Source organism: Dendropsophus ebraccatus, chromosome 3 (genome assembly GCF_027789765.1).
Source record: "Dendropsophus ebraccatus isolate aDenEbr1 chromosome 3, aDenEbr1.pat, whole genome shotgun sequence".
NCBI classification, from domain to species: Eukaryota; Metazoa; Chordata; class Amphibia; order Anura; family Hylidae; genus Dendropsophus; species Dendropsophus ebraccatus.
This window is the reverse complement of record NC_091456.1, coordinates 126,124,069-126,146,454: the sequence shown is the minus strand read 5'-3', so window position 1 is coordinate 126,146,454 and position 22,386 is coordinate 126,124,069.

The following is a 22,386-nucleotide window of genomic DNA, read 5'->3' as shown; positions in this document are numbered from 1 at the left end:
ATAGCGCAATAGGGCCACATATGGGGTATTTCTATAAACTGCAGAAACGGGGCAATCAATATTGGGGTGCATTTCTCTGCTAATAGGTTTATCATTATGAAAGATATTGGATTACAATAAAATCTCTGCACAGAAAATAAAAATTTCTTACACACTTATCTTTTTATTTCTGTGACTCCCCTAAAGGGTTAAAAAACTTTCTGGATGTGCTTTTGCAGAGTTTGGGGGGTGCAGTTTCTGAAATGGGGTGCTTTGTGGGGCTTTCTAACATACAGTCCCCTCAAATACACTTTAAGGCTATGTTCACACTACGTATATGTCCGGCCGCATATTTTCCGCGGCCGGACATATACGTATGAAACTCCGGCCGGGACTTTACGCAAGTTGCGGCCGGATACGTACGGAACGCAAACTTACGCCCGTAGTGTACTTACGCTTCCTGAGCACTCTTCGTAGCGATCTGACAGCGGTGTTTTACTTGGAAATCTTCGCCTAGCCCCGGACACCCCACAGAACCTTTTGAATCACCACAAAAAGCTTGAAAAATGAAGAAATCACCACTACGTACGGGACCGCACGTTACGCTACGGGCGTAAGTTACGGCATTTCCATCCCGAAATAATGGTCTGGTTCATTTTTTACGGCGCTGCATACGATCCGGGCGTAAGTTCGTACGTAGTGTGAACTGTGCGGCCGTAGATCGTATACTTTACATTGTACGCAAAAAAACGTAAGTTTCCGGCCGCTTATTCACGGAACGCGCTACGGCCGGAAATTTACGTAGTGTGAACCCAGCCTAAACCTGAACAGGTCCCTAAAAATATCTGATTTTGAAATTTTACTGAAAATTTGGAAAATTGCTGCTAATGTTTTAAGCTTTCTATTGTCTAAAAAAAATGAAATATAGTTCAATAAAAGCTACCAACATAAAGTAGACATGTTGCTAATGCTATTTAATATATAATTTATGTGGCATAACCATTTTCTGTATAAGCAGAAAGGTTTCAAAGTTGGAAAAATGCATTTTTTCAAAATTTTTCACGTTATTTTGGTGTTTTTCATAAAGATTTGTTATAAGTATCGACTTTTACCAGAAATGTAAAGTACATTACGTCACGAGAAAACAAACTCAGAATCGGCTGGATAGGTAAAAGCATCCCGAAGTTATTAATAAATAAAGTGACACTGGTCATATTCATAAAATTTGTCTCTGTCCTTAAGGCCATTTCATGCTCTGTCCTTAAGGGGTTAAACCTGAACAGGTCCCTAAAAATATCTGATTTTGACATTTTACAGAAAATTTGGAAATTTGCTGCTAATGTTTTAAGCTTTCTATTGCCTAAAAAAAAGTAAAAGATAGCTTAATAAATGCTTCCAACATAAAGTAGACATGTTGCTAAAGCTATTTAATATATAATTTATGTGGCATAACCATTTTCTGTATAAGCAGAAAACAACAAAGTTGGAAAAATGCAATTTTTCCCCTTATTTTGTTGTTTTTTTTTCCATAAAGATTCGTTATAAGTATCGACTCCAATTTACCAGAAATGTAATGTACAATATGTCACGAGAAAACAATCTCAGAATCAGCCGGATAGGTAGAAGCATTCCCAAGTTATTGATGAATAAAGTGACATAGGTCATATTCATAAAATTTGCCTCGGTCCTTAAGGCCATTTTAGGCCCGGTCCTTAAGGGGTTAAAAAAGGTTTCCATTTTTTAAAAGCATCCAACTAAAATAAAAGTTACAGTAGTAGTCATACTAACTTGAGGAACATATATAATCAGTTAGTTTTACACTAGGGCGAACAGCGTAAACACAACCCCCCCCCCCCAAATAAAAAAAATTGCATTTTATGTTCAATTTTGTAATGTGTGTTTTTTAAGTAAATGGTCGCCTTCCCCGTGTTCCCCCCACCCCGGGAGTGTGGTGCATTATACTCACCGACCCCAGCCACCATCTTGAGTCTACGATGTCATCTTCGAGAGGCCGGTAGGACCGCTCCAGCTGGCCCTCACGCCGCCCCCCCTCTGCCGCGTCATCAGCTGCTCAGTCGCGATTGGCTGAGCATAACGCCGGCCTCCCGAAGATGACGTTATCAACCCAAGATGGCGTACGGGGTCGTTACCAATTGAGTAAGTATACTGCACCACACTTCCGTGGTGGAGGGAACACAGGGAAGGGGGCCATTCACATAAATAACACACATTACAAAGTTGTATAACTTTGTAATGTGTGTTATTTAGTGTATAAATGTTAAATGCCGCACTACCCCTTTAATGGCAGATATCTTAAGGGAAAAAAGGTTGTTGTCTGGTGGTTTATTGATAAAGGATGGTGAAATAATTACCACCATGTAGTTAGTATGTTACTAGCTTTAGGATGTGGTCTCCTGCATCTGCACCATTGCCACCATAGTACAGGCTACTCAAACTGCACCCCAAATGAAATGCTGCATCTTGAGCTGGGTTTAAAAAATTTTTTATTCTGCTTGTGCTGCTGTAAAAATATAAAACAAAAAAATTTACTTATCACCAGCAGAATAAAAAAAAACAATCCCATAATCCCAAAATATTCCTTTAAGGCTGGGTTCACACTATGTATATTTGAGGCTGTATTTGTGAGGCTGTATAGCAACCAAAACCAGGAGTGGATTGAAAACACAGAAAGGCTCTGTTCACATAATGTTGTAATTGAGTGGATGGCCATCATTTAATGGCAAATATTTGCTGTTATTTTAAAACAACGGCTGTGGTATTGAAATAATGGCCGTTATTTACTGTTATATGGCGGCCATCCACTCAATTTCAACATTGTGTGAACAGATCCTTTCTGTGTTTTCAATCCACTCCTGGTTTTGGTTGCTATGAGGACCAAATACAGCCTCAAATATACATAGTGTGAACCCAGCCTAAGGCTGGGTTCACACTATGTATATTTCAGGCTGTATTTGGTCCTCATGTCAGGTCCTCATAGCAACCAAAACCAGGAGTGGATTGAAAACCCAGAAAGGATCTGTTCACACAATGTTGAAATTGAGTGGATGGCCGCCATATAACGGTAAATAACTTCCATTATTTCAATATAACAGCCGTTGTTTTAAAATAACAGCAAATATTTGCCATTAAATGACGGCCATCCACTCAATTACAACATTATGTGAACATAGCCTTTCTGTGTTTTCAATCCACTCCTTGTTTTGGTTGCTATACAGCCTCAAACATACAGCCTCAAATATACGTAGTGTGAACCCAGCCTAAAAGTGCAAACTTTCCTGTATACAGTGTTCCTTGTATTACTACATAAAATGTCTAAAATATAAGTAAAAAAAAAAAAAAAAAACGTATGAGGCATAAACAACATACTTCTAATAAAACATTCTAACTGATCGATGAGGCCTAAAATTGCTTCTTTACACCTTCAAATGTAAAAATAAATATTTTTCTGCTATGATTATATCAGGTATTCAATCATTTTTACATTTCTAACATCCCATTCTCAGCGCATTATTGTATTTGTCTTGTTTATAGCATTGAAATGTGCATTTATCAGTTTTGTATTTTACTTTATTTTTATAGACATGAAATATTCTGCTATATTCTGTTATGGCTGTAAAAAAATAATTCACATTGATTAAGCTCATCCTATTCTTAACCTTGTTCAAAACTGCATTACAATATTGATAGATGTTTGCATTGAACGTTCATTCATTGTAAAGCCGAATAATTTGCCAAAAGTCTAATATACTTATTACAAATAAAATAATTTTATATCTCATGGTACAACACAGCCGAGATGTACTGCAATGAGTTTATCTATAAAAATACCATTATGTGTGATTGCATATTTTTTTGCAAATGGATTTGTACTGTATTATATTGCTCAAACACAATACTTATGGGTAAATGAAATGTGAACGCATTACATAATCAATAACTACTGACATAGTATGGCGGATGATAGATGGCGGCAGATGGTGATTGCTGTGTAAGTCATGTTAGAAGCCAGGAGTAAGCTTTTGTTTCACAATGATTTCTCACCTTTATTGACAATATTTTTTGGAAATAAAACTATTTAACCGAGAACGCTAATTGACAAAGTCGCTTCCGAACACATTTTACCTTTTTTTATTGAGTCAAATTATAGAAATAACCTTTTTATTTTAGAGACAATATTACCATTTGGTTATCAACATTAGTTTTATTGACTGACACAGAAGATATATTGTGCTGTGTTTTATCATTAGCTTTCCAATAATGGTGTTTCTACAATGGTTGGGGCTTTATCAAAAGGCAATAACCCACTGCCAGTATCTGCTTCATGGTAACTAAGTGGTCCATTGAAGGTAAAGGTTACTGTATAAGACATCTCAGAAGAATGCTGTCATTTCTTACATACTGTGTAATTAGACATGACTGGCTTTTATGTGTGTTTGCTTGTTTAATACTTAAATAGGCACTGTCACTTCCACATGTCCTAGCGACATGTCAAACATTTTTACCAGTTAGGGTCTTGGTGTTCAGACCCTCACTAATTGTTCAATATAGTTGGAAGAAGCACTTGGTTAGGGGTTATCCCATTATATAAAATTATTACTAGTATTGAGCGGACCTGTCAAAATGTTAAATTATGGCACCGTTATTCGAACCCAAAAGCTCAGTGTTTGATTCCCTGTGGCTGCAGAGGTTGAACACTGTACTAGGAAGTCCTGGAAATCATACAACCATAGGCTGTATCCATGTTTTCCAGGCAGTACTAGGGCAACATTCCACTAATGCAGCTGCCGAGCTGCAAATGCAAAGTGCTTGGTTTCAGATAATGTTGCCGAAATTAAACATTTTGACATTTCTGCTCCATATTACTTATTGCCCATGCAAAGAATAGGTAATAAGAATCTGAACAGAGGGGGTCCCAGCAGTTGTATCCCCCCAATCAGACACACATTACCTTTCCTGTACGGATGCTGCATTTGGTTATCTCCTATCTTCCAGTACCATAGCAAGTGAATGGAGTGGCAGCACAGACGCTCAACTACAGCTCTATGGGTGACACAGGACCCCTTGTTTCTTGATCATTTGTGGCCCAGCAGTAAGACCCCCACTGATCAGACAACCCTTGTATTCATCATGTGGACAGGAGATAATCTGTAATCTTTGGATAACCCCATTAAAGAGAGGCTAGGCTAATAGGGTCTTAGGCCTTATTTCCAGGTTCAGTAAAGTTATTGTGGGGAATGAGGTGGGCACCACTAGAAATGACAAAAAAATAATCATAAAGGTGGGTGCAGCTGACAATCCTATCATGAAGTATATAAGATGGCAACACAAGGGACAGAGAAGGATAGGGTACAGAGTCAAGCGCACATGAAAAGAATATAATGAAAAATAAAATTGCTTTATTATCACCGGCTACACAACAGATAAAAGCATTTAAAATAAAAAAAGAAACAGCAAAACCTACAATACAGGGTAAACTGCACTGCAAAAATGGGACTAAAGTAGAAAAATGCGGAAATATCACAATGTAATATAACAACAATAAATGCCTGTACAACTATAGGTCATACCAACACAGATACCGCGTCCCTGTGTAGCAGATAAAGAGATACCCCACATGTATCACCACTACATTGAGGCTTTGTGAGGACTCAGGTGTCAGAAAGGTAACTTTAAATTATTTCTATTAAACAAAAATGCAAGAAGTGGTGTATTCTTTCCAGTCTGACATATTGCTCTCTGCTGCCACCTCTGTCCATGTCAGGAACTGTCCAGAGCAGGAGAAAATCTTCATAGGAAACCTCTCCTGCTCTGGACAGTTCCTGACAAGATTTTTTTTCTCTGAAGTCCAACCTTGAATTGCTGGCAGTATCCAGAATGGACAAGGGGGAGAATTTGTTATCAAATTTTGTCATATATAAGTGCCACACTTCATATATGCTTTATAATTTAAGACTTTTCTCCAGTCTTGAAAGGTGGCAAGAGAAGTGTGCAGATTTAGCAGGAAGAAAGACAACCAACAACAGTCTGACAAGTTATGTTATAAGAAAGTGGTGCAAATCCACATCAGCTCATAGCAGGTATAGATTTCATTATGTGGCTTTAATACAGTCCAACATGCACCCCCTTTATTAGGAGGCATGCATATCTTAATAAACTGAGTGCAACTTCAGCATGCCTCAGTTTTAGACCATGTTCACACACAGTATTTCTGCTCAGTATTTTGCAACTAAAACCAGGAATGGATTGAAAACACAGAAAGACTGTTCACACACTGCTGAAATTTAGTGTATGGTCTCCATTTAATGTCAAATAACAGTCGTTGTTTTAAAATAACGGCTGTTATTTGCCATTAAACGGTGGCCATCCTCTAAATTCCAGCAGTGTGTGAACAGTCTTTCTGTGTTTTCAATCCACTCCTGGTTTTGGTTGCAAAATACTGAGCAGAAATACTGTGTGGGAACATAGCCTTAGATTGTTATATGAAATGCCTCCCTTAATAAATCTGCCCTCTATGTTTTTATATAATCCAAAATGTTTAAAACTGCTCAGCAAAGAGAACAGAGGTCCAGCAAAGGGTGTTTTATGTTTTCCAGCTGTGATTTGGTTGAAACATTTACATCACTCCTGGGGGTTGATATATAGCCTAACATCAGAGAATGCATTTTCACTTGCATCGCTCTTATTTACATAGCATGTTGGATTATTATGTTGTACCACATTTAGTGTTACTTAAAATTATTATGGCTTGGTCCTAGTAACAGACACATTAATATACTGGCGACAACATATACATACAATAACACCTATTGTTTTCTATACAAACCTTGAGTAACCGATGCAAAGTTTGTTCAGTATCTTATATCACAGAGAATTTAGCATCTTGGTAACCTTGAACACCTATAACTTCAAATAGTTATACCTTAGGCTAAACATGAACAAACAATTGAAGGAATGCATACAGGAAGGTCACAGGCAGGAGATTTCTTGTGCTGAACTGGTAGATAAGGGATATATTATAAGGCCATGTTCACACAACGTATGTTTTGCATAAATCACGGCTGTTGTTGCAATTCAACAGAAATTAAGATTCAGTACCGGGCAGGATGATCTTAACTGACACAGGCCGTTCTGGGACATGGCCAGGTCACAGAACGGCCAGTGTCATATGCCGTGTGAACATGGCCTAAATGTGTAAGGTATGGGTCCTTTTATAGTTGTCTATGAAAGCAAATCAGCGAGATCTGCACTTGCAGTGCCTTTACACGGCCCGGCCACACAAATGATCCATGCAATGGTCTTGTGCGGCCATTCAAATTCATGGCTATCAGCTGTACATCCACTATTTACACAGGAAGATGTGCAGCCAGCAAACAATGGTTATGATTGTCTGCTCAAAAGATGCTATCAGCCGAGGATCAGGCATTTTCCTTCTCAGCTGATCACTGACAGTTTAACACCGGCCGATTATCAGCCTGTTTAAAAGGGCCTGAGACTTTCACCACAGATCAGGATCCCACCAGGCCAAATGTTTATGGAGAAAATTGGAGACGTTATATATACAATAAAGTGTAGCTGAGCTGAATATGTGATCAATCTAAGGGTGTGTGCACACTGAGGAATTCGGGCGGATCACCGGCCACGGATACTGCAGCTCGCCCTCACTCGCAAGTGCACACATCTCCAGTGGTCCCATAGACTTCATTCTATGGTCAGATAGATTCGGCCGTCCGCCTGAAGAATGAACAGGTTCATTCTTCGGGCGGATGGCGGAATCTGCCTGTGCATAGAATGGAGTCTATGGTACTGGTGGGGATCCGCGCAGGGGGGAGCTGCAGAATCCGCGTCGGTTGATCCGCCCAGATCCCTTAGTGTGCACATACCCTAAGACAGGGATGTGCACACAACATGGAAACATTGTAGTTGCTAGGCAATGTATCCAAGTCCAAATTGTAGAATCACCAGGTTAAGAGCAGAGAAATGGCCTGGCAACAGTGGGTTCATGGCGGTGTCTATACTATGGTATTGATTCAGCTTTTTAAATTTCCTGAAAACAAAATATGGCACATTTTTAGACAGACAAATCACATCTATCTGTTGGTGCCCAGCTTTGTCTATAAAGTTAAGAAATAGGCATAAGATTAATTCCGAGTTAGATTTCCGGATGACTAGCCAAACATTTTTGAACATAAAAATGGTTAGAAAAAAAGTAATTTAAAATAAAATTTTTTTACTAGAATATGAAAATTGAAAAAGGTTTAAAGAACAAACATTAAAGATGAATTCATGATGATCTTTATATGATTTAGTTTCAGCAAGTCAACAGTGATTGAAAATACAACAAAAGACATTCCACATTGAGAGGCTTATTCTGTTTATACTGCTTTGGAAAGTAACTCTATTTTCAGACTTCTAAGTTGTTTAAACCACTTGAAATTCAACCCATTCCTATATAAACAGCCTAAAACAACCACTGCAAGAACCATATTAAATACTTACTTTCATCTCGTAACTTTTTGCTATTTGATATATCCTTTTCAATGTAATAATAACACAACTGGTGCTAAGCGTAGAAAAGCATTTCTCAACTTCATGTCAGTAAGAATCAGCAGGTCATCAATAGCAATCGTGATTTATTGATCAACAAACATAACCTTTCGCAATGTATCTTTTTATTGTTCTCTTTTAGGCTTCAGTTTTACAAACATACTGTCCTACTTCAAAGAACTACAATAGGTCCCTGAGAAATTGCACACAAAAGAGGTTGTGGTCCATATGTTTCTATTAACAAAAGGCTTAATAAGGTGTGTGCTGCTCTGCCTGGGTCAATATGGACTTTCCTTGTGACTTTCTTTTTCTATTATATATTATGTAAGGAATGCATGGAGATAAAGTTCAGAGAGAAAAAAGCTTAGATTATACAAGCATTAGTTGCAAACACATCTTAGGCTATGGTAACACAACATATAAATAAGGACAAAATACAGCAAAAATATGTGCCCCAGCTACAACTTCACTTTTTTTCTAGTATTTAATCCACTAACAAATCTTTTTACCTTCCCGTCAAAAAACATCTCCCGTATTATTCTTTACCACACCACTACCACTACCTCACCACTAAAACACTAATCCAGCTCCTGGACATTTCTCACCAAGACTACTGTAACTTTCTAATAACTATTATCTCACTGAACAGACTGGCTCCTTAAAAGTTACTAAGCCATCTCTAAAGATTTGGACTTTGAATTCTAGACAGACATACAGACTGTGTACATGTGGCTACCATCAGGAGGACACTAAATATGAATGAAATGTAGGAATCTCCCAGGACTGCATCCAGCCTTTCCAGGCACCTGGAGTGATGTCCGTTGGCCGAGCATAACAAAGGGCATTGCTTTGTTAATACTGTAAATTTGCTAATTTCTAACCTTATTTAGGTGGTATTATCACCACCTACGGCCGCATTTCAGTTCTGACATGTCAGTTCTTTGCAGCCACGTGCAGGATCCCGGCCGGAGCGCATACGATGTGTGTACGCTCTGGCCGGGGTCCCTCAGAACAATAGGCATTGTTCACCCTTATAAAGTACAGCAGTTGTTGCCGATGACCTCATGGACAACAATCTTTTATGTAAATACAAACATTTAAATAAAATTAAAAAAAATTATCTATCACAGACTGATATATAATAGAATAAATACACAAGACATTCCCTTTAAAATAGGTGGAGAACCTGAGAGGACTTTAGACAAAGATAAGTAACGACTTCAAGAAAACAATGGAAGTAAGACAATGGCCCACATTTACTAAAACTGTCCAAGTGCAAACTCAGGCTAGACAATCTTTAAATGTGTGTATCTAGGCTGTTTGATAAATCTGTCGCACTGGGTTCACACACAGTATTTTTGCTTAGTATTTTGGTCCTCATATTGCAACCAAAACCAGGAGTGGCTTGAAAACACAGATAGGCATTGTTCACACACTGTTGAAATTTAGTGGATAGCCGTCATTTTATGTCAAATAATGGCCGTTATTTCATAGCAACAACCAATGTTGTAAAATAACGCCAGTTTGCCATTAAATGGCGGCCATCCACTAAGTTTTAACAGTGTGTGAACAAAGCCTATCTGTGTTTTCAATTGACTCCTGGTTTTGAGGGCCAAAATATTAAGCAAAAATACTATGTGTGAACATAGCGAAAAATTGTAAGTCCGTCCGAATTTTCAACCAGATACTGTACAGTTGCATTTTTTGAGCAAAGTAGACCATGCCGAAGTTTTGCATAAACACCTCCCCAGGTGGAAAAGTGTCTGAAAATGGTGGAAAAGAGTCTAAAATGCAAAATAAATGTGGAGAAAAGTCCTGTGCGACACTTTTACAGCCAAGTCACATAAGACTGGGTTCACACTGCGTTTTTGCTATCCAGATGAAAAACAGATGTATTTGTGTGCATCCCTTTTAATCCATTGAATGCCATTATAAAGAAAAGGTCAAAAACTGATAACCTTTTTTTTATAATCAAAGTCAATGGAAAAACACATCAAAAGAAATGCACTCAAATTCATTATTTTTTTTCATCAATTTTACATCCATTTCTTTTGCATAAAACTGATGGAAAAAACTGATTGCAAAAATGCAGTGTGAAACCAGCCTTAGTTAATCTGGGCCAAAGTACATAAAGAAATAAAAAAGCTGCAAATAAGAAGAACAAGTAGACATACACTGTCAGTATTAAAAAAATATATGATAAGTGTTCAAAGTAGTTATGAACAGGCCATTAAGTTATCAAATGGTTTAGATGATTTAAGACATGACTTGGAACGTGATCTGGAACATTGACCAGAGAAACCAAATTCCTTAACAGCTTTATTGTAGGGCACATACCAAAAGGGCTCTGTTGTAGGCACCTTCCACTTCCAACACCCAGTGGACGACAGCACACGTAAGGGATGATCATTAAAGTCTTCTAAACTAGAGTGTACATGTTCACCATATAAGACATTTCTTTAAAGACTTTTCATTTTTAGTCTCCTTTTCTACACTGGATAAATAGTAAAGATAAAATTGTACTCTCATATGAAAGCATCCATACATACAAGCAGTTTACTACATGGCTATACTTATTGGGACTGGGACCTATTATCATCCTTTAGGCTGGGTTCACACACAGTATATTTGAGGCTGTATTTGTGAGGCTGTATAGCAACCAAAACCAGGAGTGGATTGAAAACACAGAACGGATCTGTTCACATAATGTTGTAATTGAGTGGATGGCCGTCATTTAATGGCAAATTTTTGCTGTTATTTTAAAACAACGGCTGTTATATTGAAATAATGGCAGTTATTTACCGTTATATGACGGCCATCCACTCAATTTCAACATTGTGTGAACAGAGCCTTTCTGGGTTTTCAATCCACTCCTGGTTTTGGTTGCTATGAGGACCTGACTTGAGGACCAAATACAGCCTGAAATATACGTAGTGTGAACCCAGCCTTATACTGCAAGCAAAATAGATGATTATTACAGTATGCTATTTAGACTGCTAATTGTTAGGTCATTTCACCAATCTTAAAGGTTAGACAAATCTAAGGGTACTATTACACCAACAGATCTGACGAATGATTATCTGCCAAAGATTTGAAGCCAAACCCAGGAACAGACTATAAACAGAGAACAGGTCACAAAGGAAAGACTGGATTTCTCCTCTTTTCAAATCCACTCCTGGGTTTGGCTTCAAATCTTTGGCAGATAATCTGTCGTCAGATCTGTTGGTGTAATAGTACCCTAACCTGCTGATATGTCCCTACTGCACAGGAGATGCCAAAGAGGAAGGTATGTCTCTTACCTTCCTCCTCGGAGCCAATCCGATGCAGTTAGTCTTTTGCTCCATGGTCCAATGAGACTGTTAGGAGCACTGCCCTCCCCCACAGCACCAATCCGCCGCCAGCCAGCCCGCACCTTTCTAATGAAAATGAATGGAGCGGGCCAGCCGGGGACAGGACAGATCGGCGCTATGAGGGCTGGCAGTGCTCCTAACGGTCTCACTGGACGATGGAGCACACAACTAACTGCACCGGATCGGTGCCGAGAAGGAAGGTAAGACACATACCTCATTCCTGCACACAGGCCTTCAGCCTTAGGCTGGGTTCACACTACGTATATTTCAGTCAGTATTGTGGTCCTCATATTGCAACCAAAACCAGGAGTGGATTAAAAACACAAAAAGGATCTGTTCACACAATGTTGAAATTGAGTGGATGGCCGCCATATAACAGTAAATAACTACTATTTTTTCAATATAACAGCCGTTGTTTTAAAATAACAGCAAATATTTGCCATTAAATGGCGTCCATCCACTCAATTTCAACATTGTGTGAACAGAGCCTTTCTGTGTTTTCAATCCACTCCTGGTTTTGGTTGCAATATGAGGACCACAATACTGACTGAAATATACGTAGTGTGAACCCAGCCTTACCCTGTATGGGCATTAAAAGCTAAGGAGTACCTGCACATGGTACATGGGGCAATATGGTTTGATCAAATTATATACCAACATCCTGGCTTTGGTTTTTAAATGTAGCCGAGAGGCATTAGTGTCAGCCATAGGTGTGAGGTGCAGCGCTCCTTTCTCTCCTTGTCCGTGTGAAGAAAATTAATGATTCGTTGTCTATCTTATAAAACTGAATGCTTACTGAATTCCCACTGGTACATAAACCGTTTCATACAATCTACAAATGGAACAACTTCCTCATGGCCTTAGTATGGTATCTGGAGTTTGTCAGAATGGAGAAAATACTGTACAATGCCTTGCATAATCTCCAGAGCTAGAGTGTCACGTCCGTAGGGGATCAGTGAGCCCTAACTGAACCCAGCCCACTGTCTCTACCTACTTGGACGTACTGCCCTAGGTGGCAGACCCCAACTGGACGGCAGTCCCTACGCTGCTAAGTGCAGGGCCAGACAAGGTGAAAAGTCAGCATTTCAAGTCAAACCAGCCAGGTACGTATAAACCACAAATCAGAACCAAAATCAGTCAGAAAACAAGCCAAAGGTCAAATCCAAGATAGCAATACAGTACAAAATCACAATACAAAGGGAATACCATTTAAACAGGCCAAGGTCAGAAAACACTGTCAGGAGCGAGGTACAAAATCAGATAACAAGCCAAAGTCAGGAAACAAATGCAGAGGTCAGGAACACAGGGAGTCAGAACACAGAGTAATGCTGGTGTAGTAAAGCAAGGCAAAACTATTACTGGCAGCTATGGAACCTCAGCTGCTTGTTTAAATCCACCGCCCCTGATTTGCATGAAGCGCCTGGCAGCTCGCAATTGGCTCCGTGCTTCTGCATAGCTTCGCTCCTGCGCCCTACCGCTGATAGGCTGCTTATCTGCAGCATCAGCCGGCTGGGCGTGTATGGAAATGTCAGCCTGCCTCTGCCTCTGCAGCGCTGCAGAGCGACCAGGTAAATACATGACACTACCCCCCTTTTATAAGGGGCCACTGGACCCTTACCTGGTCTCGGCTTGTCCGGATGGGAATCATGGAATTCCTTGACTAACAAGTCAGCATGGATGAAACGAGCAGGAACCCATGATCTCTCCTCCGGACCATAACCTTTCAATGGACCAAATACTGAACAGATCTTTGGACTCTGCGACTATCAACAATCCGGGCCACTTCGTATTCTACTTGACCCTTGACAGCTACAGGAGGAGGGGGTTTTACAGAAGATGTGAGGGCTGGTATGTACTTTTTCAGCAAGGACCTATGAAATACATTGTGGACCCGGAGACATCTGGGAAGTTTTAACCGGTAAGCCACAGGATTTATTATTTCAGACACAGCATAAGGACCAATAAACCGTGGTGCCAACTTCCCAGAGGGAACTTTTAGACGAAGGTTTCTGGTGGATAGCCACACCCTATCACCAATGGCAAATCCACCAACACAAAGACGTTTCTTGTCACCTTTACTTTTTTGAATGCTCTGGGCTTTAACCAAGTTCTTCTGAACTTGGGCCCACACTGTGCACAGGTCTTTTATGACAGCATCCACATCAGACAGCCCAGACTGCATACCAGTAAAACGACGCATGGCGCGGGTGAAAACCATAATTGCAAAAAAAAAGGCGAAGTACCTGAAGAGCTACTATCATGGTTGTTGAGTGCAAATTCTATGAGGGACAGATAGTTCACCCAGTTGGTTTGTTGATCAGAAACATAACATCGTAACCTTTGAATTACGGCCTGGTTCATTCTCTCAGTCTGTCCATTAGTCTCTGGATGAAAGGCAGAAGAAAATGACAGAGTGATGTCCAAGGCCTTACAGAGAGCCCTCTAGAAACGTGACACAAACTGTACCCCTCTATCGGACACTATATTCTCTGGGATACCATGCAGTCTGACAATATGTTTGATAAACAACTCAGCTAGCAACTTTGACGAAGGCAGCTTTTTCCAGAGGAATTAAATGGCACATTTTACTAAAACGATCCACCACCACCCAAAGGACTGTGTTGCCATGCGAGACAGGAAGATCAGTCATGAAGTCCATTGAAATGTGGGTCCAAGGACGTTTAGGTATCGGCAACGGACAAAGTTCTCCTACAGGACAAGTTCTGGGAGCTTTGGCACGTGCACAAGTCTCACAGACTGCAATATAGGAACCCACATCTCTGGACAGGGCTGGCCACCAATAGTTTCGAGCCACCAATCTCTTTGTGCCAGTGACTCCAGGATGCCCAGACAATACTGAATCATGCAGTTCTTTCAATAAACGTAACCGTAACTGGGAAGGCAGAAACAGCTTGGATACAGGGGTCTTTACTGGGGCCAGATCTTGATGTGCTTTAATTTGGGTAGCAAGATCAGGAGTAATTACTGAGACAACCGTCTCCTTGGGTAAGATGGGCTCTGGATTATCCTGTTGGGGGTGACTGGCACAAAAACTCCTGGACAAGGCATCGGCTTTAACATTTTTTGATCCTGGTCTATATGTAACAATGAAGTTAAACCGTGTAAAGAACAATGCCCAACGTGCCTGCCGTGGGTTTAACCTTTTAGCATTTTCAAGGAAGGTCAGGTTTTTATGATCCGTAAGGACTGTGACACAATCCCAAGCACCCTCGAGAAAGTGGCGCCTTTCCTCGATAGCCCACTTGATTGCCAATAGTTCACGGTTCCCCACGTCATAGTTCCTTTCAGCAGAGGAGAATTTTCTAGAAAAATAGGCACAAGGGCAAAGATTGGTCAAAGTGGCAGAACCTTGTGATAGTACAGCTCCTGCCCCGTATTCGGAAGCATCAACCTCCACTACAAAAGGCTTAAAATGGTCGGGTTGCACCAGCACCGGTGCGCTAACAAAACACTTCTTTAGTTTTTCAAAGGCCTCAAGTGCCTCCGGCTGCCAATTGTTGAGGTCCGCTCCTTTCTTAGTCATATCAGTTAATGGCCGAACAATGACTGAGAAGTTCCTGATAAATTTGCGATAGTAGTTCGCAAATCCTAGAAAGCGTTGCAAGGCTTTCAAGGAGGTGGGGCAGACCCAATCAACAATGGCCTGGACTTTAGCTGGATCCATATGAAATGACTGTGGCGTCAAGATGTACCCCAAGAATGACACCTCTTGCACCCCAAAAACACACTACTCCAATTTTACAAACAGATGATTTTCCCGTAACAATTTTTCCACGTAAAAATTTGACGGACATGCTGGACATGAACGGACCAATTTTCAGAATAAATCAAGATATCGTCAAGATAAACTACCATGAATCTACCTATATAGTTACGGAAAATATCATTTACCATGTTCTGGAAAACCGCAGGAGCATTACACAAACCGAAAGACATAACCAGATATTCGAAATGTCTTTCCGGGGAGTAAATGCGGTTTTCCACTCATCACCTTTACGAACCCGAATGAGATTATATGCCCCCCTAAGATCCAGTTTAGAAAACCATTTTGCTCCCTGAATTTGATTAAACAGATCAGGAATCAAAGGCAATGGATATTGTTTTTTTTATAGTAATTTTGTTTAACTCTCTGTAATCAATACAGGGTCGGAGACCACCATCTTTTTTCCCTACAAAGAAAAAGCATGCTCCCATAGGAGAAACAGAGGGTTGGATATGTCCTTTATGAAGACCTTCTGCTATATACTCTTTCATAGCTGTCCTCTCAGGATCAGACAAATTATAAATCCTCCCCTTAGGGTATCTGACCCCAGGCAACAGGTCAATGGCACAGTCATATGACCTATGGGGGGGCAAGACCTCTGACTGAGATTTAAAAAAAAAAATCAAGCACAGGATTATGACATTGTAGCCATGGTAACCCCAACAACACATCAGAAGATAAGCCCTCCATAACAAACAGGGTACATCTTTCTGAATGCACACAGCCCACCATCTCAATCTCAGGGGTGCAGTACTGGATTGCTCCTTTAACCAATGGTGTGGAGTCTACAGCAACTACACGTAATGGATCAGGGAGGAGCAAACAAGGAAGACCCACACGCCTGGCAAAGGATGCATCCACAAAATTGCATGCTGACCCTGAATGAACAAATGCTGTCCCTGATAAGACTTAGATAAATAAGAAATCTTTACAGGGAGCAAAAACTTTTTTGACACAACAGAAAATACCTGACGGCCTAGGTGACCTTCCTGCAAGTCACCTAGACCCTGGAGTCCCTCTAGCTTGACCTTTTTCTTTGTGCATTCACCAACGAGATGGTCAGCCCCTCCGCAGTAGTAACAGCGACCTTGGATACGACAGGAGGTTCTGCGTTCACTTGAAGGATCTGTAGCAGAAGCCCCCAGTTGCACGGACTGCTCAGCTGTAAAACCAGGAGTAACAGGAACTGGTGTAGCAGTGGTGCATGGGAGTGGAGTCTCAGACCTCTTACAATGTCTCTCCCTAAAACGTCGGTCCAATCTAACAGCCAAAGTCATAGCTTCATCAAGGGTGTCAGGGGTAGGGTAAGCAACCAGCAAGTCTTTCAGGTGATCAGCTAAACCCAACCTAAACTGGCATCTAAGTGCCGGGTCATTCCACCCAGAAGGAACACACCACCGGCGAAACTCAGAACAATACTCCTCAACCGGCCTTTTACCCTGTCTCAGAGTAGTCAAGTGTGTCTCCGCTACAGCTGCCCTGTCAGGGTCATCATACAAAAGGCCCAAAGCTGCAAAAAAGGCATCAACCGAAACCAACTCAGGAGCACCTGGAGACAATGAAAAGGCCCACTCTTGAGGTGGCCCTTGCAGGAGTGAAACAACAATACCGACTCTCTGGACCTCATCACCAGATGACTGGGGACGGAGACGGAAATACAATCTACAGCCCTCCTGAAAGGTCAAAAAACTTTTTCTATCCCCACTAAACCTACCAGGAAGCTGAACTGAGGGTTCTTCTGGGATAGCGTGAGTTACAGCAACATAATGTGTCTGGGAATCCTCTTGCTGCTGCACTCTTTGTGCAAGATCCTGCACTGTATAAGTGAGACGTTGCATTTGCTCAGCTACTGCAGTCATTGCATCCATTGGGAAGGTAGTGAGCAACTCAGTAATGTGAGGGCCAGTGATAATGTCACGTCCGTAGGGGATCAGTGAGCCCTAACTGAACCCAGCCCACTGTCTCTACCTACTTGGACGAACTGCCCTAGGTGGCAGACCCCAACTGGACGGCAGTCCCTACGCTGCTAAGTGCAGGGCCAGACAAGGAGAAAAGTCAGCAGTCCAAGTCAAACCAGCCAGGTACGTATAAACCACAAATCAGAACCAAAATCAGTCAGAAAACAAGCCAAAGGTCAAATACAGGATAGCAAAACAGTACAAAATCACAATACAAAGGGAATACCGTTTAAACAGGCCAAAGTCAGAAACACTGTCAGGAGCGAGGTACAAAATCAGATAACAAGCCAAAGTCAGGAAACAAATGCAGAGGTCAGGAACACAGGGAGTCAGAACACAGAGTAATGCTGGTGTAGTAAGGCAAGGCAAAACTATCACTGGCAGCTATGGAACCTCAGCTGCTTGTTTAAATCCACCACCCCTGATTTGCATGAAGCGCCTGGCAGCTCGCAATTGGCTCTGTGCTCCTGCACAGCTTCGCTCCTGCCCCCTACCGCTGATAGGCTGCTTATCTGCAGCATCAGCCGGCTGGGCGTGTATGGAAATGTCAGCCTGCCTCTGCAGCGCTGCAGAGCAACCAGGTAAATACATGACATAGAGTCCATGGATTACATTATTTTGACTGTATAGTGTGTTGTCAAATAGCTTTATATGCAAATTTTGGGATCATCTACTGTGAACACTTCAAACATTCGTAATGCTTTGCATCTATTAAAGAGAATTTGTCATCAGAAAATTACTTGTTAAAAAGTTTTAACATTTTTTAAAGACTTTTTTTGTTTGTTTCTAATTTTTGGGGTTTACAGTAAAACTAAATGCTGACAAGATAGACGTCCTATATAAAAGTACTAAAATAAAATTACAATCAGAAAATAGAACAAAAAGAACGTCTTTCAGTCTTGGTGACATATTCACGTTAAACCATTTTTGCCTCAACAATTTCCTCTTTTTTTACTACAATTCTTCTCATTTTCTTTTCAGTAAGGACTTATTTTTGCTGGAGAAGTTGTACTTTTTAATGGTGCCTTGCATTTAATTATATAATGCATTGACACAATTTTGCTATTTTGGGTGGAAAATAATTAGACTAAGTACAATTAGAATTTCTTTAAAAATTGTGTCACCCTATTGTATCCATATTTTTTGCTACAGAACTATGTGAGGAATCTTTTTTGGATTTAAAAATGGAAGGATTTAATTTTAAAAATGTAATTTAATTTTTGTTTTGGTTGTTATCTCATAAGTAAATGGAAGCAGAGTGGAAGCGAGCATAAACGTATTTGGTGCTGTTTGGCTGATTTAGATGATACTGTGTCCCTTGGCCTCAGGTTATCCTGATAAATCTCAAATATCTACCTATATCTACATATCTATCTATATATATATTGCATTGGAACTCTACTGTGTGACCCCCCCCCCCCCCCATGCTATGGAACTGCTACTGGAGATGAGCGAGCATGCTAGTCCAAGCTTGGTACTCGTTCGAGTATTAGGGTACTCGATGGTGTTTGTTCCCTTTTCGGGCATACTCGAGACAATGGCTTCTTTCTCTTCCTGCATGTATGGCGGCTTTTTTCAGCCAATCATCATGCAGGAGAGTCTTTGGGAGCTCATAGCATCACGTGGGAACCCTACATGTCGATAGCAGCGATTGGCTGGCCAGATCAGATGACTTGGGCATATAAGAATCAGGCCCCACGATGCTCGCTTCAGATGCAGGCTGGAAGAGATTAGGGAGAGAGCTGCTGTCTGTCAGGGAGAGTGTTAGGCAGGGAATTAGTGTGCGGTTAGGCAGGAATCCAACACAAGGAACCCAACAGTCCTTCTAAGGGCTTAAAATTTTTAAAACTTTTTTTTTTGCTACTCTTGGCTGCTGGCTTGGACTTGTAGTGCAGTTGTCAGTAGTCAATTTGTCCTGTTCTGACATTCTCTTGGCTGGCTGTGATCTGTAGTTCAACTATACCTATCCTGTGCACGTGGTGCCTTAAAAAGAAAGGACCAGTTATACACATTCTCTATATGACTACCCCCAAATCTGCTGTCAGTAGTAAATTTGTCCTGTTGCTGACATTCTGTTTTCTGTAGTTCAGCCCCAGAGGCATCCATGCATGCTGCCCCTGCCTTTTCCTGTCCATTTCCGTGTTGTTTCCATCATTTTGGGAGGTTTCCAGGTTTTCACACAACCTTCCCTGTGCAGAGCTTTGGTCCCCTGCAAAAATGCTCGCGTTTCCTATTGACTTCAATGGGGTTCGTTATTCGAAACGAGCACCCAAGTATTGGGGAATATTCCACTCGAGTATCGAGCACCCGAGCATTTTAGTACTCGCTCATCTCTAACTGCTACTCATGACTGTTAAAAAATAAACAATTAAAAAAAAACATCAATGCCACAGTAATTGTCGCCAATGGAAATCACTAATGTTGCATCTAATTTTTGTCATGTGGTTAAGGCATTAATCAGTCTCTTCCCCACTAGGACCTACTGTATATGCAATAGCACAGGCTACATATATATGTCCATCTCATGCCTATATATTTATTGCGCTTTTATTACATTGTACCAGAAAACTGCCATTTAATATATGTTGCATAATATGTATGAAATATGAATGAATATGTATAAGTGTATGAAAGCATGTTTTTTCATGACCGTGTTTTACAAGTGAGAGCAGTCTTTAATTTACTGGTACCGATAAGAAAACACTGTTTTTAGGCTGGCCACATCTACATGTCTCTCTTCACAATGGACCAAGTCACACATAGTTATTGTTCATGGCTTTTTGGAAGCAGAGCAACATTATTTTGTGTTTATCTTCAAGAAACTGGCAACGTGTAAAATAAAGAATGTATGATATCATGGAATAAATCTAACGGGAATAACAGTTATCTGCAAGAAAAATATAGTTAAATCTCGAGACATCAATCATCCTTTATTACATTATGGGAATAATACAATAAACTGGTAAGGAGAATTACAGGGCAGAATGTTCTAGCTCATTTTGATTTTTCGAGCCAGCATGGCCCTGTGTAGTATAAATGAGCTTTCTGTACTGCTTGTAAAATGTCTGGCACATAGGACCCGTCCATTCTATCTTTACCAAACTGGGCAGACACAATATTAGTATTGCTGAGTAAAACACAATATATTAGACAACATTGAAAGCCTCTGAGGATATTATCAGGAATTGTGTGACAGACCCAAATTATGCCTACATGTTAAACTACAGTATTTGCAAATGTATATTGTATGCTAAAACAGTGTATTATATATCAGAAAAAAAGTTAAACAGTAAGCTGCCCAAATTCTCAAACTGGTCCTCCTGGTGATATTTTACTACCAGAACATTATCTAGAAATGCTGAAAAAATCATAAACAAAACAACGGCCGTTATTAATGCTTCAAAGCCTGCAGCTTCTCAGGCTGTGGGTTTTGAAGCCTGCTCCACTCCCTGACGCTCTTACCCAGCGGGCTCAGAAAAAAGGGATCCATCTTTTCCCAGCACCCAGGGAGGAGCGGCAGGGAACAGAGCAGGCTTCAAAACCCACAGCCTGATGAGCAGAATACAGATAGGATATGCGATTTGCTTTATTCCTACTGTAAATTTGCTCATCTCTACTGCTGACTATGTTTACGCCACCTCCTGTTTCCTCCAGACTGCCCTCTTGGTGATGACTGCCTTGTTCCTAATGAGCATTAATAATGTCCATGCAGCCCTTGCCTTTAGTGTAAAATAATAAGGTATTTACTTTACTTACCATGTTTCCTGGTGTCCTCTGGCCTTCCCTGGTCTCTGCAACTGCAGCTTTGCATTCTGTTCTGTCTCTGCACTGAGAGGCCTCTCAGCCAATCACTGGCCGCGGTCCTGTCTCGGCCAGTGATTGGCAGAGCGCCCTGTCAGTGCAGAGACTGGTAACAAAAGGCAAAGATGCGACGCCAAGGAACATGATAAGTTAAGTAAATACTTTATTATTTTATGCTACAATTATCAGTCGTCAGCCGCATCCGACGTTTGATGATTTTAGGTCTGGACCTAAAGAAACGATCAGCCGATGAATGACTGATCATTCTCTCTATCACACAGAGCCATAATTGTCCAGATCATCCTGCTTCGGCCCATTATTGCTCCATGTAATAGGGCCCTAAGATGAGTGACAGCATCATTTTAATTGGCTTTTTGTCCTTTGGCAGACACCAACTTCAGGGTTATTTCAAGAGAACTTTAATAAGTGTCACCCCCATGTACATTAACAATATTTTGTTCAATTATTTTAGTTTTCCCGACTGTGTGGTAAAAAAAGAAGAACCTGTCAGCTGTCCTTACATGTCTGTTTTATTTCTCATAATAAAACAATGCTGGATAATATTTTCTTCGAGTGGTAATGTGCTTTTATTACTCCTTTAGGAAATGTTTGGGTATTCACAATTCCCAGTCAGTAGGATGCATCCTTACAAAGTTTTAAATTACATTATCACTGTCTATTGAATGATCAATATATGTCTGATCACTAAGGAAACCTTCTATTCAGACATGCCAACACACTTATATGCCCGGTAATCTAAACAGTGACACCCATTGTCAGCCACTAGAAGAAGACCTGACTAAGCCAGGCTATCAGAGGAACCTTTCTCGATATAGGTGATTGGCTTTTATTGACTTTATTTTTTTTTTTAAATGCCAGAACGGAGAATAAGTGCTCTAATTAGCTTTATTTCTTGGTAAGGCTGATACGATTTTGATACGATTTTCCA